Source organism: Acomys minous (assembly GCF_964271855.1).
Source record: "Acomys minous genome assembly, chromosome: 9".
Lineage (NCBI taxonomy): Eukaryota > Metazoa > Chordata > Mammalia > Rodentia > Muridae > Acomys > Acomys minous.
The window spans coordinates 94,466,896-94,488,390 of NC_140490.1; the positions used below are offsets into that span (position 1 = coordinate 94,466,896).

A 21,495-nucleotide genomic window follows, 5' to 3' on the forward strand; every position below is an offset into this window, starting at 1 on the left:
ATTCTTTTTCTCATGACCCTGGGCCAACCTCCTGGTATTAAGATTGCCATGCATGAAGGGCAAAGGGGCTGTTGGCCCCTCCCAATTCCCAGCCACTCTGACTAGAACAAGAATTTGCTTGCCTGTAATTCCAGCTGACAGAGCGGCATTACAGTTCATCGTTCTGGCAGGGGATAGGGCTTAGGAAGGTGTGATACTCTTCCGATCAACATGATCTAGGAGCTCTTGTACCCATTCAGGGAATATGATCTGAGACAGGTAGTTTAAAACAAAACAAAACAAAACAAAACAAAACAAAAAACCCCAAAACAAAACAAAACAAAAACAAAACTGGTATGCTGTGTATAGAAATAAGGGGCGGGGCCCAGGATTGTTCTAATAAAGAGATGCTCCCTCCAGTGACTATCTAAGCCAGGACCTGGGCTCCTCAGAGTGTAAGTAAATACAGTAGTGTTGTGGCATATGCTTTCATCTGTGAAGAAGACAGTAAGATGTAAACTGTATCGGATTTGTGTTAGCTACCACTACCTCACTGTGCCTACATATCTCACAGAAGCAACTTGACACTGGAAAGGATTGTTATGGCTCAAGTATTAGTTGTTCTATGCGTGGAAGGGATGGGGAGAAGTTCAGTTTACCACAGAAGTGAACAGTAGGGACTCTCACATCATAGGGAACCATAATGCTGAGGGTCAGGGCTAGGAACTGGGGCCTTTCAAAGTCCATCCATAGTGAGCTACTTGAGGCAGCAGGCCCTACCTTCTAAAAGTTTCAGGGCCTTCCAACACAACACCACCACTGAAGAACAAGAGTTTAAAACTGTGAACCTGTAGACGTTATTTTTGATCAAAGCATAACCCAGTTTATACAGCCCATCTGAGAGAGCTAATTAGTAGCAGGATAAATCGAAATAAGGTTTTGTATATATAATGTACAATAAACAGTTGAGATCCCCGTTAGGTTTCATGTCAGTCACTGTGGCAAAAATACCTTACAAACTTGAGCAGGAGAAGGGTTAATTCATCTTATGGTTTTATAAGTTTTATGCCTGAGCTTGAAAGAAAAGACTGGTAATGCATGAGGAGTTACAGCCAAAAGGAATTATTATTATTTTTTTCTTGCATAAAGGTTGTCTGTTGTGCAGGAGATAGTCCTTGGAGACAGAGTAGAATCTCCCAGGAACATGTGGATGGTGAGCATTGGTCTCTCCCAGGAAACCATTAGAGGCAGCAGGAGGAAACAGGGTTTCTAAACTAATAAATTAATAAACACAGACCCAGGACCTGTGTTTTTGCAGCTTCCTCCCTTTCCCTCCCAGCCCCTAGCTAGCCCTTTATTTTAAGGGCATAAGATGCTTCTGGCTGGAGTTGAGCTTTGTAATTATTTCTGAGGACCAGTCACCCCACGAAGCTTCCAGGAAGAACTCTTTGTAGGTGAGAGAAGCTTGAGGCTGTTTCTTAGATTTTTAAAAATGGCTAATTTCTGTCCTTGAGTGGTTGGTAAAATAGACATCCACACTCTTTCTGGCCTTAGAGTTCAAGGCCCCGAGACTGTCAGGCTGTGGGGGAAAACTGACAAGAAAATGCGACTGTAGAGAATTTCTAGTAAACCACTTTCTGATATTTGTCTTGGATAGATATCCATTTTAAGTTTGAAAACCTGGGCCTGTGGGTATCACTCAGAGGCAGAAGGACTGCTCGTCCAGTACAGAGTCCCAGGTTCAATGTTCGGTGTCAGTGAGTAAGTGAATAATTAAAAAAGGGATATAAAATTGGGTATCTTGTTCTTATTCTTAGGAGGTCTTAATATTTTCATCTAATAGGACAAGCCACATTTTAAGAATGACATCACTGATACATAGATGTTGTGGCCCATCCCTCAGGCAAGAGGATTGCCATGAGTTTCAGGACAGCTTGGGCCATATGTCACAGGCCAGCCTAGCATGCCACGAGAAATCTTCTTAAGAAGGAATGAAAACACTAATAAGTACAACGGCAATTTGATGAGCATGTAATGACTGCATTATCTTCTTATTTGGTTACAATAGCATCACTTTGTTGTAGGTGATGTTGCCTTGTCCCTTTTATAGAAGAGATTATCAAAGTCCAGAACTGTTAAGTCTAAAGCCAGACAGCACCGAGCCGAACATCATGACTTGAATCCAGGTCTGTCCTCCATGCTGAGGACCACTCCAAGTCAGCAGTACTGGGATTAACATCTTTGAAGGCTTAAACTTGACAAAACTTTAAAGACAATTGCTTATTTTCAAAAGCAATGTTTCTCAGGAAGTGTCTCAGTTCTCTGAGGTGATGCTGGCATGAGGGAGGGAACCAGCTGCACTCGGCTGCCCATTCCCTTCCCCACAGCCCACCTCTCACCTTTTGTCTGTCCTCCGCTGGGCACAGCAGAGCCAACCTGAGAGAGAAAATAGGAAGACGGTGGGAATCCTTATCGCCTTCTTCTTGCCACCCTCAAGGACCAGGAAAGTAGTTATGCCCTGCTGGGTCAGCCCCTGACAGGCCCTGGATTTCTATTTTTCTATGTTAATTAGGAAGTAGACTCTTAAGAGCCAATTTTGACTAAGAACTCCGTGTCCAATTTTCTCCTGGCCCTGATTGTGAGCGGCCTGATCAATATTAAATCTAATTTACAATGATGGCCCCTGCGAAGCTGGCAAATGTTATGTCAACATCCCGTAATGACTTGGGCTTCCTGAGCACACTTGTTATCCATGGCCACATCTGCCACCGGTGCTGCCTCAACTGTTCTTGCTTTTCACACCACATCTGTGACAATGGGTTCTCCTGTCTGTCTTCCGTCCACAGAAATCTCATCATGTCAGTCCTGGTTGCCTCATTGCTGTCTGATGAACTCCAAAAAAAGAACACAATTAATTTCTACCACCCCCCCCCCCACCCGCCCAGCTTCCACAACTGATGAACCAAAGAAAGAAATAATTGCTACTCAGTTTTAATAATGGCAAATTTTATGAAATTTCCATAAAGACAATTCGGAAAGGAGTTTGGGGAGCCTTTCTCCACAGGGGGCCCAACTGGTTTGCATTGTTTCATAATGTTTATGTTATTATATTTCCATGCCATTTGCATTCGCATCCCATTGTCTCTAGGGCAAGTTCTTGCGACTCATTTGTGAGGCAATGAATAAAAGAGTTGTAAGGGAACCAGGCTCCAGTCTTGGAGTCTTACCTCATCGGGGGATGCAGCTCACTGAAGAGCGAGAGAGGCTTCAAGGTGCCAGAGAGTTTGCCGGAAGCCGGGAGGTAGCTATTACTCATGCGGTCCCCTTGCTTCAAATCTCTTCGGCCTTTGTTGTTTATGAGAAAAAAAAACCCCAAAACTCCATAGTTCTTGCTTACCCGTTTTATACAGCAAATTCCCACTGTTTGCTGTGTTGCTCAGCCTTTTTCAGTCCCTTGTTTGTTACGGTTACCACTTCACAGGAATTTGACATATGCTGTCTCCTCAACCTAGAGAGTCTCCTTTCTTTCTTCCCCAGGTAAGGCTTCCTCCCCTTCCATGTGCCCTTTCCTGAAGGCTCCCTCACCAGGTCAAACCTTCCCCTTTGTTAGGCTCCTTTGTATCAAATTTCTATCAAATTCCCAAGATAGTTTATTTCTATTGGTTTTGGAGTTTAGTTTACTGTCAACTGGATCCATTGCTCTGGGCCTGATATAAGGCAGGACAGGGTGGTAGGAAAATGTCCTGGGGCCAAACAACTAATTTTATGGCAGGTTGGATGCAAAGAAAAGGAGCATAAGGGGCCAGGGCCAAGGGACACTCTTTAAAGATGTTCCTAGTGACTCACTACCTCCCATTCCCCGGGCTTTGCATTATTCCACCAGTTACAAATAGGCCACTCAAATTTGAGTCTAATATTGAATAGACTTTTAAACTGTGAGTTATGTTGGGCCCCTTAAGGTCCTAATGCTTATGGAAACACCTTCGTAGACACACCAGAGGTAGAGCTGTCAAACCTCCCTGGTGTCTTTCAGTCCAATCAGATGGATGCTCAATATCAACCCACCGCCATCGCCACCTCCCTGACTCACTCCTTGGTATTTGTTCATGCAATTCTACGATGAATGTCTTTGTCTTTGCTAAAACACAAATGCTACCCGTGCAGGGGTCTTGCCTGTTTTTAGCTCACCTATTTACCTCTTTGCTGAAGAGCAGAAGCTGAATCCAAATGCCTTAGTTTGGTTTCCATTGCTGTGAAGTGATGCCACGATCATGGGAACTCATATTGAGGAAAACATTTAATTGGGGCTGGCTTACAGTTCAGATGTTTAGTGCATTATCATCATCACGGTGGGAAGCGTGGTGTCACGCAGGCAGACATGGTGCTGGAGAGGTAGCTAAGAGTTCTACATGCCATTTGCAGTTGCCTGCCACTGTCTCTAGGGCAATGAATAAAAGAGTTGTAAGGAAACCTGTGGGTCTGTAGGGAGCAGGAAGAGAACTGGGAGCCACTAGGCCTACTTTGAATTACTGAACAAGGCCACACCCACTCCAACAAGGCCACATCTCTCAATAGTGCCCGTCTCTATGCGCCTATGGGGCCACTTTCATTCAAACTACCACACCAAGCATGATGCCATGGTGGATCAGCATGCCATTCTGGTGAAGGAAGTCTGCTCTTTCTGTATCCCTGGGTTGCCTGCTGTGATAAAGGAGAACATGTCACAGAGCTTAAAACTGTGGTTTACTTCTCCCTGAGCCAAAGATACTCAACGGGCCCAGGGATCTGAGCTCCTTTCTTCGCTTTCATGTACTCAATGCATGTTCGTTAGGTGCCATTTTGTTATCAGCATTTTTTTTTTCAGGCCTGAAGACATAAAGTGAGACAGGGCAGGAGATGATAGCCTGTCATCATGAAGCTAGTATTGTAATGGGCAAGAGACAACTGAACATGTCAAAATGTACACTTTGAGTTATATAGTTATATACTGATAGCTGCTATGGGAGAAAAATAAAGCAAGCATGGGGAAGGTAGAATTGAGGGATGGATACTGCGGTGAGAGATGAACTCACTGGGATGGTGGCACACTCACACGTAATAATGGGAAAAACATTAGGAGAAATGCATTGTTAGGTGACTTCATGGCGTGTACTTATACAAGTCTAGATAATATAATTTAGTCACATGTGTTTTCTTGCTGTAATTACAAGCTGGTAAGCATGGGGTTTATGGAGTTGTATGTTGTAATAGAGCACATAAGCTTTTTTTTTTTGAAAATAGGAATAAACCCTAAAGCAATGATCAAAACTATAATGTAGTAAATTCATAAACTGGTGACATACTTGTTTATTATCATATTGATATTGTATACTATGTATAAATATATGTGTGTATTATTCGTGTGTGTGTGTATGCTTATGTGTTATGTATGTGTATGACCATGTGGGGTGTATGCACATATTCATGCAAAGGGTGTTTACATGCGTGCACATACACATGAGTGGAGAGGTCAATGCTGGGTATCTTTCTTGTTGATCTCTACCTCATTGTTTTTCCGAACAGTCTTTCACTGACCCATTTCCAGGAAGCAAAAAGGAAAGAGAGAAAGGGCAGAGCCCAAGATACCTTCCCTCCAGGAGCATTTCCCCAGCATCATAAGGATGTTTTACTGGGCCCTACCTTCTCTGTGTGTGTGTGTGTGTTTTGTAATGGGGTCTCTCATTGAGCCTGGAGCTTACCTGTCTGGATAGACAGGCTGTCCTGCGGACTCCCGGGATCCTCCTGTCTCCTTTTTGCTTCCCAGCAGTAGGTGGGTGGTTTTGCTCTGCTGTGTGTCTCTCAGTCTGATATGCTGCATTTTCCTGGGCACAAGCTTGAGGAACGAATGGGACTGATTATGAACTGGAACCCTCAAAGTTACGTGTATGAGTCAAATTCTCTCTACGATCTCAGGTAGATCTCCGTTTCTGATAGTAATGGAGAGCTGACTAAAACAAGCCACTCTCAGTTTTCCTCCGGGTGATGCAAGTTTTCCTCCTTTGATCAGTGTAGGGTGAGTTCATGACTGTCTCAGGTGACAAAGAAACATGAGATCCAGGGCTTATTCTCCTCAGCTCCTAGAGCAGCTAGGGAGATGAGGCAATTCTAGATAGCTTTGCCACCCACTGGCTCTCAGTGTTTGGATGAGTCATCTAATAGTAATAGTAATTGCTACTGGTGGTAGCATATCTAATGTGACAGGAACTGTGTTTGGTTATTGGCTTAATTCTCCTACCATGCTAATGGTGGCTAATACCAATTATCACTTTGCAGGTGATCATATCATTCAGAGTTCGGAGTGATTACACATCCCACTCAAAGGTGACGTCATCGCTGTGACCCTACACCTGTGCTTTTGATACCATCCCCCGACTGAAATACCCATCCAAGCCTATGCGTTAGAAACAAACAAGACTTCACAAGGTGAGACGGTAGGAGGGTCTTGGGAATACAGTAGGGCAGAAGAAAAGATGTGCATATGGTTCTTAAGAGGGAAGCAGAAGGACCAAGATGGAGGATAGTGAGGATCCTGTAGCCAAGGTGTAGGTAATGGTGAGGACCTCAGAGATGAGGTAACATGTAACAACAGTATGACAACAGGCAAAAGATAGGAGTGCATTGTGAACAGGCTATGGGTGCTGAAGAGATCACGGTGCACCTATCGATTTAAAATAAAAACAAGGAGATATGAATACATTTCAAGTGTAGAGGAGTTGAATGGAGGTCTCTTGTTTCTCATGCCTGAAAATACTGGGAAAACCCACACCCGTCAGCAGCGGTGGGGTGCAATTACTGACTTACAAGAAACCACAAACAAGCAGTTGGTGATAGGAAGAGACTGTCTGGGGACCAAGCATTCAAATGTACAAGCCTGTGGGGGCTTTTCTTATTCAAACCACCACATTCTGCTATGTGTCCCCCATAGGCCCACGGCCATATCATAATTCAAAGTACATTTAGTCCAACTTCAGAAGTCCCATAGTCTTTTAGTCTCAATGCTCTCCAAGTGTTCAATATTCATAATTTCTTCTGAGACTCAAGGCAATCTCTTAATTGCAATCCCCTGTAAAATCAAAAAAGCAATTACATATTTCCAACACACAGTGGCACAGAATACACATTACTGTTCCAAAAAGGGGCGCGCGGGGGGGGGGGGGTGGGGGGAGGGAGGGAGGAAAACAGGGTGTTGTGAGGCTACACACAGAACCAAAGCCAAACTGAAAACTAGCAGGGCGAACTCCAAATCTTGGAGCTCCCTGTCTGATGTCAAAGGGCTGAGATGGCTCTTCCTACCCAGCTTTGTTCCCCACAGCACGTGTCATGTCTCTTTTGGGTTGGTTCCACTCCTCATGCACAACCCTATTGGTAGATGTCCTACAGTTCTGGTACTTCTAACATCTCAGAGTCACTGATGGAATCCGGCCTTTGCTTTCACGGCTTCACAGGATGGCCTCTTGCCCTCTCAGGACTTTCATGCAGGGACTGTCCTGTCACAGGTTGCCTGGCCTCAGCAGCTCTACTTAACAACCAAGGAAGATTCCATAGCCCCTTTACTGGTGTATCCTTCATTGACTCTAACGCCATACTCTTTTGGATAACACTAACAAGTTTGGCTGCCTGCTTGGGATGGGGCCTGGTCCCTTGAATCCCATTTGCATCACTTTCATTTGCGATTCTTTTTCAGGAGCATTAAAACTCCTCAGGCCTTTTCCTTTCACAGTTTGGAAGCTTATTTGGGTGGAGCCTTACCCTGAGGGCAGCGACCTCTTTATTCCACTTTGGATCTCTCTCTCCCTTTAATCTCCTTATCTCTTTCAGCACAGACCTTGACTTCAGCATTAAGCTCCTTGGCAATTTTTTTTCTTTCAAACTGTACATTTTGACATTTTGTCCCTCTTGTTTTCTTTTTATTGTAAACCTGCTCCAGGGTGATTACTAATAATGACGTGACAGAGTCAACATTAGGCTATCTTGAAATCTTCTCTACCAAAGAATTTCATCTGTTACTTCTAATTTAGCCGTAGGGAAGTTCTTAAGGCAAATTCAGAAAGTAGCCACATTCTTTGCCAAAACCATCACAAGAGTGGCTGGTCTCAAGCCCATTTGCTGGTGAAGCTCTTGATTCTCTTTGTCAGCTTCTGAGCTGGACCTCCACAGTCCACATTGCTGTCAGCGTTGCTCTCTTCTAAGCTCTTACAAGAGTAGCCTGTGTGAAGAGTGCTCTCATACGCTCCTAGATTTAAATGCTTGGTCACCAGGGAGTGGCACTATTTGAAAGACTAGGAGTAGCTAGCTTTGATGGGGGAAATGCCACTGGGGAGGTGGACTTTAAGGTTTCAAGGGCCCAAGCCAGACCCTAGTGTCTTTCTCTTCCTGCTGCCTGTAGATCCAGATGTAGAACTCTCAGCTACTTTTCTAGTACCCTGTCTGCCAGGAGTGCTAAAGCTCCTCCCACCACGAGGACAGTGGGCTAAGCCTTTGAAATGGTAAGCCAGCCCCAATTAAATGCTTTCCTTTACAAGGCTACACCTCCTAATTCTTCCCGAAAGGTCCAATAATCGGGGGGAGGGGGGGGGGAACCAATAAATCATATGAACCTCTGGGTGTCATTCTCATTCAAACCACCACACTGTCAAAAAAAAAAAAAAAAAAGACAGATAAAAGGCTTATTTCTCACAGCTGGCATGTGAGGAGGGCCTGTGTCTGGCCAGCCCTTAAAAGCTGATGAGCTTGGGTTGGCCAGAGTCCAAAGAGGAGATTGAATGTCCAGTGTGGTTGAATAGCTTCCTTACTTGAGTTGGGGAAGCCATAAGAATCCCAGAGACATTTTTTTTTTTTTTAGTGTTGATTCAGATGATTCTAAAACTAGCTAGGGATCTGATTTCGTTGTCTTTAAAATGCCACGGTATGTAAGGCACTCTTTGAATGAACAGCTATATTTTAGACAAGGAACTCTATAGTTAATGTGTACTTTAATTTTTAGGTACTTAGAGAATTCAGAAATGTTAACATGTGTTAAGTACTAGAAATCTCGCAGTAAGTATAGTAAACAGAGTGTATCTTGGTTATACTGTGATGATTAAGACTTAGCTCTAAGTTCAAAGTGTGGGGGGGTGTAGGGGAGTGCTTTTCTTGAATAGAAACAAGCAGGAAAGAAGCAGATGGCAGCAACTTAACCCTTTGAGGTTCCATTTCCCTTTCCAGCTGGGCCTTTCTTCTAGGGTAGATGCAACTCTTATCAGTGAGGTCAACAGCTGAGGCTTTGGGGGTCAGGAACCTTCAGATATCATGAGCCTGACATATGTGTCAAGGTCAGAGTCCTTACAGAGAAGGATGGGCTCCTCACTTTATTTAGTGGCGGGGTTGTCTTGTCAGCGCTGCGTAGGAAACTGGAGGGTCTAATAAATGCAATTCAGTCACTCAAGGCTCCCTGTGATGGCAAAGCTAAGGTTGCTTGGGGAGGAGCTAGATTCCCTGGCGGCAACCGCACTATGTCTAAGGTGCTCATAAAGCTTGCAGCTTAGAGACTTTCCATTTCTGAGGACTCTAAAAGAAAGGAGGAACATTAAGCTTCATTGTAAAACTAAGCTACCTGGTCTTCAACTCCCTCAGAGACTTGAGAAGGAGTAAACTTGATTACCTGAGTACGCCGGGAGTGCAAGTTAGTAGCTTTCCAAATGAAAAGATGACAGAGACAGTTTCTATCTGAATAGTCACCCAAAACTATAACATTGGAGCATCTTCTTCAGCCTTCTGGCCCAATATATCTGACAGACATGTTTGTGAGGCAGCAACTATTAAGGACTTGCTTACCCTGTCTTGAAGCTTAATGTTTAGGGGTTAAGATGTTTTTAGGTGTAGATAGATGTTCTAAGTTGATAATGACAAGATGTGATGGAGATTGATTTACATTCAGAATTTTAGATGCACCAAGATAGGAAAGATGTCTTCTTCAAGGCTGTCAAATACATATAGCCAAAACACTAAGATTGTAACATTTATATACTTCCTGATTGTGTAATGGTTCTTCTTGCTATACATTGTATATATGTATAATAATATAAATGTATATGTACAAAAATAAAATAAATAAAAAAAGAAAGGAACATTATTTCGGGAAGCTAAGAGGACAAAGTCAAACTTCCCCAAGAAGGTGCATTTCTTGCCATGACTTCTGTTTTCTTTTGAGCTAAAGTTAAACATTCTAGTCAAATGGAAAGTATGCCAGTGAAAATACCACCCTTTGACACCACCCCGTTGCCAAGGTAACCTCTCAGAAAGAAAACATTTAAAGCAGATTACCGTTATATGCCCACAAGGACTGCAAACTACCAACAGAAAACTTAGCCATTAGGATAATGCTGTATTGTGTTTTCATTCCACATGGCTCAATTTTCTTAATAATCAATAGCATAAATTTCAGTTATGACAAAATTAGTGTTTGCGTGGGTAGGGAATGCATTTCTTTGCAAGAAAATATTGTTGTAGAAACTTAGGATCATGATGGAGGCTATGCCTATGTTAGAATTCTGTCTTGTTTAAAGTGCTTTCGCTTCACTGACATGAATGCTATTTTGCTTACTTGACCGTATGAAGACAGGGAAATTACATATGGTTCTGTGTTGTGTTGAAACCCTGAGCATCTGTAGTCAGGTTCTGGGTGCTTGAGGAATCAGGGACTGGCTTGGTGGAGGTGAGCGAGCGTTCTAGGCCGTTCTTCCTGTTTTGAATAATCATCTCATTTGAAGGATCTCCAAGCGTTTACTGTGGCTTACCTCAAAACCAGGGCGTTTTAGGTGAGGCATTGGATTATGAAGCATTTGTTGACGTCCTGGCACTGTAGATCCGCAAAAAGAATCATGGGGCTTTCCATGAAAGACTGGTAACCTTCTGAAACCTTGACCTTTTTTTAACTAAAAGAAAGAACTAAAAAAGCAAAAGAGTGTGAGGGAAGAAAGAAAGGACGGCAAGGATAGAAAATACATGCAAAAGTTGAGGGGGCAGGGAGACAATGAACAGCTCTTACGTTTTCTCCCCTTCAAGTTAGGAGTGAAATCTATGAAACCACAATGTCTTTTCTTTTTCATTCTCTTTGAAAGTCAGATGTCTGTTTTCACTGATTAGCATCTCAAGCGTCTTACATTTCACAAAGTCCCTGAAAGTCTTCCTTAATTCAAGCTAAGACATGAGAGACACACAGGACATTCTTGATAGGGATTCAAAGAACCCGTGCACTTGTTCAAAACACAATGAGCTTAGGCAGAACTCGGCTCTACAGTATCAATTTTCCTCACTGAATAGCATATCTGCGCTCCTTTTTGTGTGTCTTTTTGGAGTAAGAATGTACATTACCCTTATTAATCCCGTGGAATTACTTTTCCCCTAGTCTTTAGGAAATCTAGCAAATGCAGACAGTTTCAGCAAGCTAACCAAAAAAAAAAAAAAAAAAAAAAAAAAAATCTAATTTCCACTTGAGCAGTTCTGAGGTTAGGTCAGCAGGAAAAAAAAAAACCCACAGTAGCTTGTATTGATGAATATTTTATAAGTTCTACCATCTAATAAAAGATGTATTTAAAAATGGGCAGGATGTTGGTTAAGAAAATATCCTATTATTTAATTATGATGTAGATGAGAATTGCATTCAGGACATGATAAAAGAATTAAGCCCTCAGACAATCTTGACTTTGGGTCTTTGGACTCCGCTTGCCCTGTTCACTATAGATCTTCCCGCATGGCTCCAACTGCTGACTTGTACAATCAATGAAGAGGAGTGACTACAGAGCTTGACCCATGCGGAGATTATTTAGTGGCCTCAGTGGACGAGAGAAATCTTTAAGAGGCTTCTAATTAGCACACCCAGTCAATGAAATTGCAAACCTCATTATCTGATTCAGGGCCAGAAAAGAATAGGCCAATAGAACTGCCCCCACCCCACCCCCAATGACATGTTGGCAATATGTGGAGACCATTACTCACTGAGTTCAGAATTATCTAAACTAGTGGTGATGATGATGACCACAACAACCCTACTCATGGCAGCAGTCATTTATTAGGCACGTACTTTGTGCCACGCATGGTGATAAGTATTTTAATATATCGTTCCTTTTCATCCTCACCATTACTCTGGTAGGTAGGCAGCAGTACCATTTTTAATGGCTGAGTATAGGAAGCCCCAGGTCTCTTAGGAAGTAACTGAGTGGAATTCTAGTCTGTCTTCAAAGCCAACAGGCTTTTCTGGAATGGAGGTCTCAAATCCCATCTTTCCAAGAAAAAAATCATAGTTGTTTCTTCTTCTTCTTCTTCTTCTTCTTCTTCTTCTTCTTCTTCTTCTTCTTCTTCTTCTTCTTCTTCTTCTCTCTCTCTCTCTCTCTCTCTCTCTCTCTCTCTCTCATGTGTGTGATATGTGTATGTATATACTGATTTCATGTACTGTGTACATATCATAGCATATATGTGGAGGACAGAGGACAACCTCAGGTGTCAGTCCTTACACCTTGTTTGAAAAGAGTTTTTTTGTTGCTTCCCACTGCATATATTAGGCTAGCTGGCTCTCAGGCTTCTGGGAATCCTCAGATCTCTGTCTTCCATCTTTTCATAGAGTGTTGGGATTATACATATGTGCTACTGCAACTGGCTTTACATGGGTACTGTGGATTTGAACCCAGATACTCATGCCTGCGTGGCAAGTGCTTTACCTACTGAGCTAACCCTCTAACCTCAAACTATAGTTCTCTTTAAATGTGCCCACATACCCACATACCATGGCAAATAAGCAGGAGAAATGAGAATACTAATTTGGCCACCAGTTCATATCCCTTAAGCCTCTAAGAGAAGGCGCACCCAGATCTTCCACTCCTCCCCCCGCCAGGAGTGTAGTAGAAAGAATGTGTCAGGGGTCAGACATCCTATCCCAGGCTCAGCTCCAGCCTTGTCAAACCACTTCCCCTCTCTCAGTCCTAGTGGATGCTTGCTTGCTCCCTCTCTTTGCAGGGTTGTGCTGTGGAGCAGATGGGATAATGTACCTGAAAGCTGTTGGAAGAGCTTCAAGTGTTATGTAAATGAAAGGTGGTAATTAAAAACCTCCGGAGAAGGGCAGACCATCTCAGTCATCAATTATCATGTTTTCTTTCTTGTCAGGAAACCTGTATTTTTCATGCTTCTTGGGGGCATAGATAGCTCTGTGCAAAATTTTTGTCTGGGAAATGTGTGAAGAAAAGGATCATCCTGACAGCTCAAAAACCTATTTATGATAAGAAATAACCAAATATAAATTGATGAGAACAAAGACAGGTGCGTTCTCACTAGAAATTGTGAAAATTCATACCTTTGGGTTTATTATTTATTTATTTTTTTGGCTTTTATATTTAGTTACATGAAGATGGAATATTTGACTGGTACAAGAACAAAGCCAGTTCTCTAAGTAAGAAAGTGATATAAAATTGACAAAAACAAAAACAAAAACAAACCAACCAACCAACCAACCAACCAACCAACCAACCAACTAAAAAAAACCCCAAACAACAACAACAACAACAACAACAACAACAACAACAACAACAGCAACACCCCACTGCCACCAACCCCGCAAAGAATTCTGGCAAAAAGGCATCAAAATATGACCACAGAGAGGCTTAGTGTTTTGCCAAACCTTAGGAACTTGGGCAGTACAGACAAATCTGAACCTGTTCTTTTATTTATTTTTTCCATATGTGAAGAGAAACTTGTCTTTGTTTTTTCACAAAGTGATGGTTTCTTAATTCACGAGTGATTTAAGGAGAAGTTGCTGGGTGTCATGTACTACTCCCTGGGGCTTCTCCGACTGTCTTTCCGTGGAAGTGAAGTTAGGGTACTGGAGAAAGGAAGAGGAGAAGATTAAAAAAAAAAAAACCGAAAAACTGGTCCCTCTGAAGGGCGGAGGAAGTGCTCCTCCACAGCGGAGATGTGCCTGCATTAAATATACATCTCCCGAGGACAGCCGATAAAGACGCAAATAGGCTTAGATAGATTGAGAGGGTCTGGATTTGTGGGTATTAGTTACTTTTATCGTTGCTGTGACCAAACACCCCACGGAAACACACCAGGATAGGGAGCTCTGGGCTCATGATTCCAGGCAGAACACAGCAGAGACAAATCATGCCATGGTTTTGATGGGTTCCAGTAACATCCCTGAATGAAAGGCTAAGACTACATTAGGACCGAATGCTTCTGCCAACACGGTAGAAGATGTTGGTGGAGCATCTCAAGCTTCTGTGTCAGGAATGCTGAGCTAGAATTCCAGCTGTGTTGCTAAAGACATGCTTCTGAGTCTACGTAGCCACTGCATGGAACCCACCCAGCATTATAGGTGTTCTGCTATAGACATATGCCTAGCATAGGCAGTGCCCAGGGGTTGATCTTCAGCACCGACAAAACAAAACAAAACAATGAATCACAATAACATTCATGCCATGTGTATGTAGTTTCTTAAATGTTTTTTTTTCCCATGTAAAATTTTAGCATAGATATGTAAGGAACAACTTGAGCTTTATTTCTGCTTGAAAGCAAAGCAGATTGATTGGGTTTTTGGAAAGTTGAATTTGGTTAGAGGTGGGTGATACAGCACCTGAGGCATCAGCTTTATTCAAGGGAGGAGGTCCCCAGAATTCATAATATTGATCACATTGAAGAGGACTGGATTACTGCCAAAAGCACTGGGAAGGGCACATCTCCTTGAGACAGTGTGCACTGAAGGTAAACATGTGCATGGTCTTAATTAACTCTAGAAGTCTGTGTGCCTGCAAGGTGTCAGGGACCGTCAGCCCCTAGCTGTCTAAAACCTTCCAAAAGCTCGAATTAAGAAGTCTTTAGATCTAGCACAGTTGAGTGGAGAGTGGGATCTGACTTTCACATGAACTCTGGTGCTGCATATTTGACCACGCCCCTTGGATAGGGAGGCCTGGTGGCACTCAGAGGAAGGATAGCAGGCTACCAAGAAGAGACTTGATACCCTGTGAGCATATACAGGGGGAGGAGGTCCCCCTCAGTCACAGTCATAGGGGAGGGGAGTAGGGGGAAAGCGGGAGGGAGGGAGGAATGGGAGGACACAAGGGAGGGGATAACCATTGAGATGTAATATCAATGAATTAATAATAATAAAAAAGAAGTCTTTAGGTCCTGCGTCTTCATTCTCGAGTTTATTCTCAGATTTATGCCGCACTGTCACAAAGCTTAACTTAGAGCAATTGGCCCCTCATTGGGTTTGGTTTCCGTGATCTGGTTAAGTGCCTTGCTAATGGCTTCTGTTGAGAAAAGTTAAAAACAACAGCAGCAGCAGCAGTAACAAGAACAGCCACTACCACCACCACCACCACCACCAAAAACCACTACCCTGGGAAGTTCACGGTTATATCTGAGGTAGGAAACCTTCTCTTTCCCAGAGTGTACTCGCTCCACAACCCCTGCCGCGCTCACATCTCTTCTCTGTATTGTGGGCAGAGGGATCTTCCTAACATAGTCCAGTGACATTTAAAGATGTGAATACTTTGTGAGGCAGGAAAGGCCAGGTGATTTCAACATAGTATAAATGCTATAGAGTATGAGTACACAAGACCTAGATCAGATAAATGCAAATGTTCCTGAGCCCTAAGATACATACTAGGTGGGATAGAATGCTGTTCTTGGATTCACGGGGAACTTAAGGAGAGGTAACAGGGATAGAGGCCCCTCTGAAAGGCTCCACCCAGCTGGGGGAGCAAAGCAGATGCTGAGACTCATGGCCAGACTCTGAAGCAGATGATAGGGAGTTTTATGGAAGAGTTAGGGCATAGAAGGATCTGGAAGGGGACAGCAGCTCCACAAGGAGAATATAGCCAACAAATCTGGGCCCACAGGGACCTGTAGAGACTGATGCACCAACCAAGGCCCATGCATAGAACCCCTGCCCCCTGCTCAGATATAGTAGATACACATCACAGTCTCCATGTGAGTCCCATAATATGGGGAGCAGGGGTTACCTCTGACGTAGACTCTATGGACTCTGGTGCCTACATGTTGGTCACTTACCCCTGGTGGGGCAGCCTTGTCAGGCTGCAGAGGAAGAAGATGCAAGCAGTCCAGATGAGACTTGATAGGCTGGGGTCAGATGGTAGGGGAGGAGAGCTCCCCCTTTTTGGGGGACTAGGGGAAGGGGAGGTGGGAAGAGGGAAGGAGGGTGGGACCGGGAGGAGATGAGAGAGGGGGCTACAATCGGGATATAAAGTGAATAAATTTTAAAAATAGGATAAAACCAAGCAGGAGAGACAATGTCACAGTAAGATGTACATGGTCATTGCCAGTATAATGCAACAAACTTTTAGTGGAAACTTTTTGTATTAGATAAGTAGGACCACACTCTAAAGATACACATGTAAAATGGTCATATAATCATTTTCTTTTTGCCTAGGTGCACTAGTATGCACCTGTAGTCTCAGCTACTTGCGAGGCAGAGATAAAAATATCACTTGAGCCGTAGATTCAGCATCTTGGCTTGGCAACACAATGTGATTTTTACCTAGAAAGAAACGAAGTCAGAAGTAGCTCAGCCGCCATGAGCACACACTGCTCTTCCGGAAGAATCAACTTGGGTTCCCAGTACTCACAACAGGCAGGTAGCAACTGCCATCAACTCCAGCCCCAGGGGCTGTAACGCCCCCCCTATGGACTCCACAAGCACTTGCGCTCCTGCGTGCCAAATGCCTGCAATGAGGTGTGTAATCTCGCTGGTCCCTTCCACAATAGCCTTAACTCATTCTAGGTTAATTAGGGAACAAACTCCACATTCTGTTAAGGGAGCTCAGGTCCTTTTGAAATGTGTCCAGAGCACACGTCTTGGCCTTTGTGCTTCCCTCTAGTGTCCTTTAATTCTGCTCTTGTTTATTCAATATACCCCTGCTGTTCCCTCAGCTTGAAGGATCCTTCCGACATTTGCCTTCTTCAGTTGCTTCTTCTGGAAGCTTCATCTTAAATATTTAGCCTCTATTAGAGTTCCATTCCCCAGTGCTGGTACTACATCTTCCTTCCTCCCTCCCTCCTTCCTTCCTTCTTTCCTCCTTCCTTCCTTCCTTCTTTCCTCCTTCCTTCCTTCTTCTCTTTCCTTCCTTCTTTTCTTCCTTCCCTCCTTCCTCCCTCCCTCCTTCCTTCCTTCTTTCCTTCCTTCCTCCCTCCCTCCTTCCTTCCTTCTTTCCTTCCTTCCAAGAGCAGCACTGTTACTAATTTACAATTGCTTTCAAGAGTCTGTTGATTTGTTCGTTCTGTTGATATGTCTCTTCACCTCTGAAGAGTTTATGTGACAGACCTTCCACCTACAATTTGTCCTGCCTGCAAGACGTGCTGGGGTAATGGTGATGCAGAGCTTGTGAGAGTGACCAAACAATGATTGGTCCAACTTGAAGCCCCCACCATGGGAGGAAGCCCATGCCCTACACTGCCTGGGTGGCTGGGAACCAAGGGCAGGACATCCCAGAGACCCAGCATAAACCAAATATGACTGTTAAAAAAAAGTCAATGAAATTATTCCTAAGGATATTCTGCTGTGCTCATAGACAGACCAGTGCCTAGCCCAATCATCACCAGAGAGGCGTCATCCAGCAACTGATAGGAGCAGAAACAGAGATCAGAGATGGGAACCTCGCCAGAAGAGGGAGAGGAAGGATTGTAGGGGCCACAGGGGTCAAGGATAACACAAGAACTCGACGCACAGAATCAACTAACCAGGGCTCATCGGGGCTCACAGAGACTGCAGTGTCAGTCATGGAGCCTGCATGGGCCAGAGCTAGGTCCTCTGCCTGTACATGCGGTGTACATATTGTGGTTGGTTGGCTTGGGGTTATTATGGGATTTCTAACAGTAGGAATGACGGTGTCTTTGACTCTTTTGTCTGCTCTTGGCATCCTTTCCTTCTGACTGGGTTGACTCATGCAGCTTGATATGAGGGGTTTGTGCTTAGTCTTATTGTAACTTGTTCCGCCATGTTCTGTTGATATTCCTGGGAGGCCTACTTTTTTTTTTTCTGAAGGGTAACAAAGGAGGAGTGGATCTGGGGCTAGAGAGAGAGCTGGGGACTGGGACCAGTGGAAGCAAGGGGAAACTGTAGTCGGGATATAACGTATGAGAGAATAATAATAATAACACAACACATGGCCTAATGGTAGGTTTCCCACCCATATCATAATTCCAGTGCCCTGGGCAGTACTGGGACTGTTTACCATGTTTTTCTTTTGGAATGCATGCTGCTACCTTCTCCTCGTTACCTTCCCCCCTCATCTTTGCCTTAAAAATGGCTTGTCAAATACCAGAGTCAAATTCAGGGAAGAGTCAGAGCACCAGCTTTGACATAATCTGAACTGTTTCTTTCTTTCTTTCTTTCTTTCTTTCTTTCTTTCTTTCTTTCTTTCTTTTTTTTTTGAAGAAGGTGCCATCCTGTGACGGAAGCACTTGTTCAAACGTTCACTTCTCTTCTGTTTTTGTGTGACATTTCCCATCATGTAGAACATGATTAGCTGTCTTTTCAAGTGCTTCTTTAGGCCAAGTCTATTAATGAGATTTTGTTTGGTCCAGCGCAGAGTCACAGCCAAGTGTGTGTGTTCACAGATTGCGCATTAGAGGAGCGAGGCTTGCTGCTAAGTGGCAACAGCATCTTCAGGGCTGAGGTAATTTTCCAAAGCCGATCTTCTTAGTGTTCAGCAAAGTGGAATGTAATTTTAATTTGCAAGAAGAACTTTGACTTCCATGAAACATAACTATCAGCTTTTTTTTTTCCCTCCTCAAAGTATTTCTTCACAATGATGCCAGGGAGGTCAGAAGGAAACAGTTAGAGATACAAACAAATGTAATAAAAGGGAGACTCAACAGAAATTAAAAAAGTTGGTCTTGGAACTTTAGAAAGTGAGGGTGTGGCAGGGCAAAAAAAGTTCAGTCAATCATTTTCATTTAATGATATCCACATACTTAGGATAAATGTGAGCTCACAACATCCCAGGAATATATATTTAAAGATATTACAAAGCCAATTTGAATAAAGCTTTAACTCACCAAGCATTCAGAGACATCAAAGACATTTATCTCTTTGCAGAAGATACTTTATGCAGAGGACTCAAATTGGCAAAACTTTTTAATTGGTTCCCTTCCACGCTGCAACACATAAAAAGTTTATGGAAGCAACAATTCATTAGGCGCTGCAGCATCAGAGCAGAGCATCAACTATTTATAACTCAGCCTGCCATTCAGACATGCACCCGCGTCAGGACCAGATAGGGAAACTCACCGAGCGTGTAGATTTTTGTTAACTATTCATTTCCTTTTGTAAAGTTGACGGCCTTACAAATAATTGTTTCACCTCGGTCTCCCTAGGTAAGCTAGGGAGGATGCTGTGCAGGTACCTGATATAACGGAAAGGTGACGGCCTCCAAATGTACAATAGACTCATAGGTAATCTGAGCTTCATCCTCGATCCTCTTCCCCCTCCTTATTCCAACCAAGAGCCCTCTGACGTGTCAGGAGTATAGCTTCTACAAGGCTTAGGAGGACAGCACGCTGCTTTCCTGCCTGGTTCCTCTCGGAAGCATTTACTTGGAAGTTCAGAGTTAGGAGGAGTTTGAGGCTGTTTAGCCATTTGTATGAATAGGAGTCAGAACCGTATTTCTTGGTGGCCTATTGAAATTAAGGGGTGATCTTGACATTTTGCTGTTGGAAACAGAACAGACCTAAGGAGCCATTGTTTGGCTAAAGAGCGACCTGCGGGAGGTATAGGTTAGTCAGTGCTTTTAGCCTTGCAAGCTCTAGGATAGGTGTTTCCGTGTCTACCACCCCCGCCTACCATCCCCACACAAACCACCCCCATACAAAGTCTATATAATGCATTACATTTGTAGCACTGGAGAGCTAGAGACAAGCAGATGCTAGGATTCAGTGGCCAGCAACCGAGTCTACTTACCGAGTTTTAGGCCAGTTACAGAGCCATGTAGGCAGGCAGGCAGGCAGGCAGGCACGCACGCACGCACGCACGCACGCACGCACGCACATACGCATGGAAGCCCGGGAGTATGAGTTTACTATTTTCCTTTTCTACCACTTTCTTTAAAAATTTTATAACACATCCCCCCAGCACCCATTCACTGCTGATCTCTCAGTAAGGGGTGGGAACCTCGTTAGCCTCCACTGTTGATAATGGGACTGTGCCAAATCAATCTTGTGCAAACAACTATCTGATTTAAAATTTTATGTTTGTTTGATATATATATATATATATATATATATATATATATATATATATATATATATTTTCTACTATTCTACTGAATTTTTGTTTGATTTTGACACTAGTTCTGGCAGAGAGGATAAACAAAGTGAGATTGAAGTATGAAATAGCCAAGTGCTATAAAAAGTAACAGACATCTACTGGAACTTAGAGGCCATATTCTTTTCATTTAGTCATTAGTGCTATTTAATGACAGGTGTTACGTCTTTTTTCATCTCATATAAACAGTTGTCTGGAGATTGGGACCAAGGCCGTTAGTGTGATTAGGGCTTGTGGCATCCTTGGCTCAAGAGAATTGGAGCTTCATTGGAGTAGAGGCGAGAGAGCCTTCAGCTTTTAGGCTAATAGTAAGGACGGTCAGCATCTCCCTTAGATATTACAACAGAAGCCATGGCCCATAGACTTTATCACATGGTTTTTTTTTCTTTAAAATTAATCAAGAGATTTGAGTCAAGAGAGGAGGAGGGGAATGAGAAGAGAGAGATAAAGATAAAGATAAATAAGACAGATGATAGAAAATAAATACATCTGTCCATGTGCACGTACCTAACTTTGCGGCTGGAATTTCTTAGAGAATTGTTGGCCTGTGTCCAGCTCTCAGTGGTGGCATGGACCACGCTCAAGAAATGATTTAAGAAGTGATACGGTACAATGGATGCGTCCCGGTGCTTCTTATCCCAGCCTATCCATCACAAGGGCATGGTAGAACTTAGGGACCACTGTGTCAATCTGAAAGGAGCTAGGGCAGTGTGGAGAACATTTATTGTATAATAAGTTAATGTAGATTATAAGACCTATAATAAAAGTAACAAATGTTTATTGAACACTTGCTGGGTGCTGAGTTCCATGCTTAAGAGTTTACATTGCATGTTGACACCGAATCCTTACCTTCATCAGTATTACAAATCTCATCTTAAAACAGAGAAACAATGTTTAGAGATATGAAGTGGCTTAAGTCACATAGTGAGTAAGGCGGAAGCCACAATTTAGACCCTAAGGCTAGCATCACCCAGCCTCACAGGGCACCTGGAAGGAGTCTCTACCCACATTCCTTTAGTTCTCCTAGTCTTGCCCAGAGAAGAATTTATTTGCTGATTAATTTTTTTGTGTCTTGTTGCCCTAGAGTATTCTCTGGCTATTTGTGTATCCTGTACGAGCCCAGGACAGGTCAGAAGTGCTAAGGATTGATGCCCCCAGGACCAAAC

General features: G+C 43.3%; 1 long non-coding RNA gene across 1 annotated transcript; it reads right to left on the bottom strand.

Annotated features, from left to right (window-relative positions):
- Window positions 1–19,065: 19,065 nt before the first annotated feature.
- LOC311605114 lies at window positions 19,066–20,044 on the bottom strand. Its single transcript, XR_014781798.1, has 3 exons — window positions 19,967–20,044; window positions 19,413–19,767; window positions 19,066–19,164 (listed from the first exon to the last, which is right to left on the bottom strand). It is a non-coding gene; the product is annotated as an uncharacterized lncRNA (long non-coding RNA).
- Between the last annotated feature and the right edge of the window lie 1,451 nt (window positions 20,045–21,495).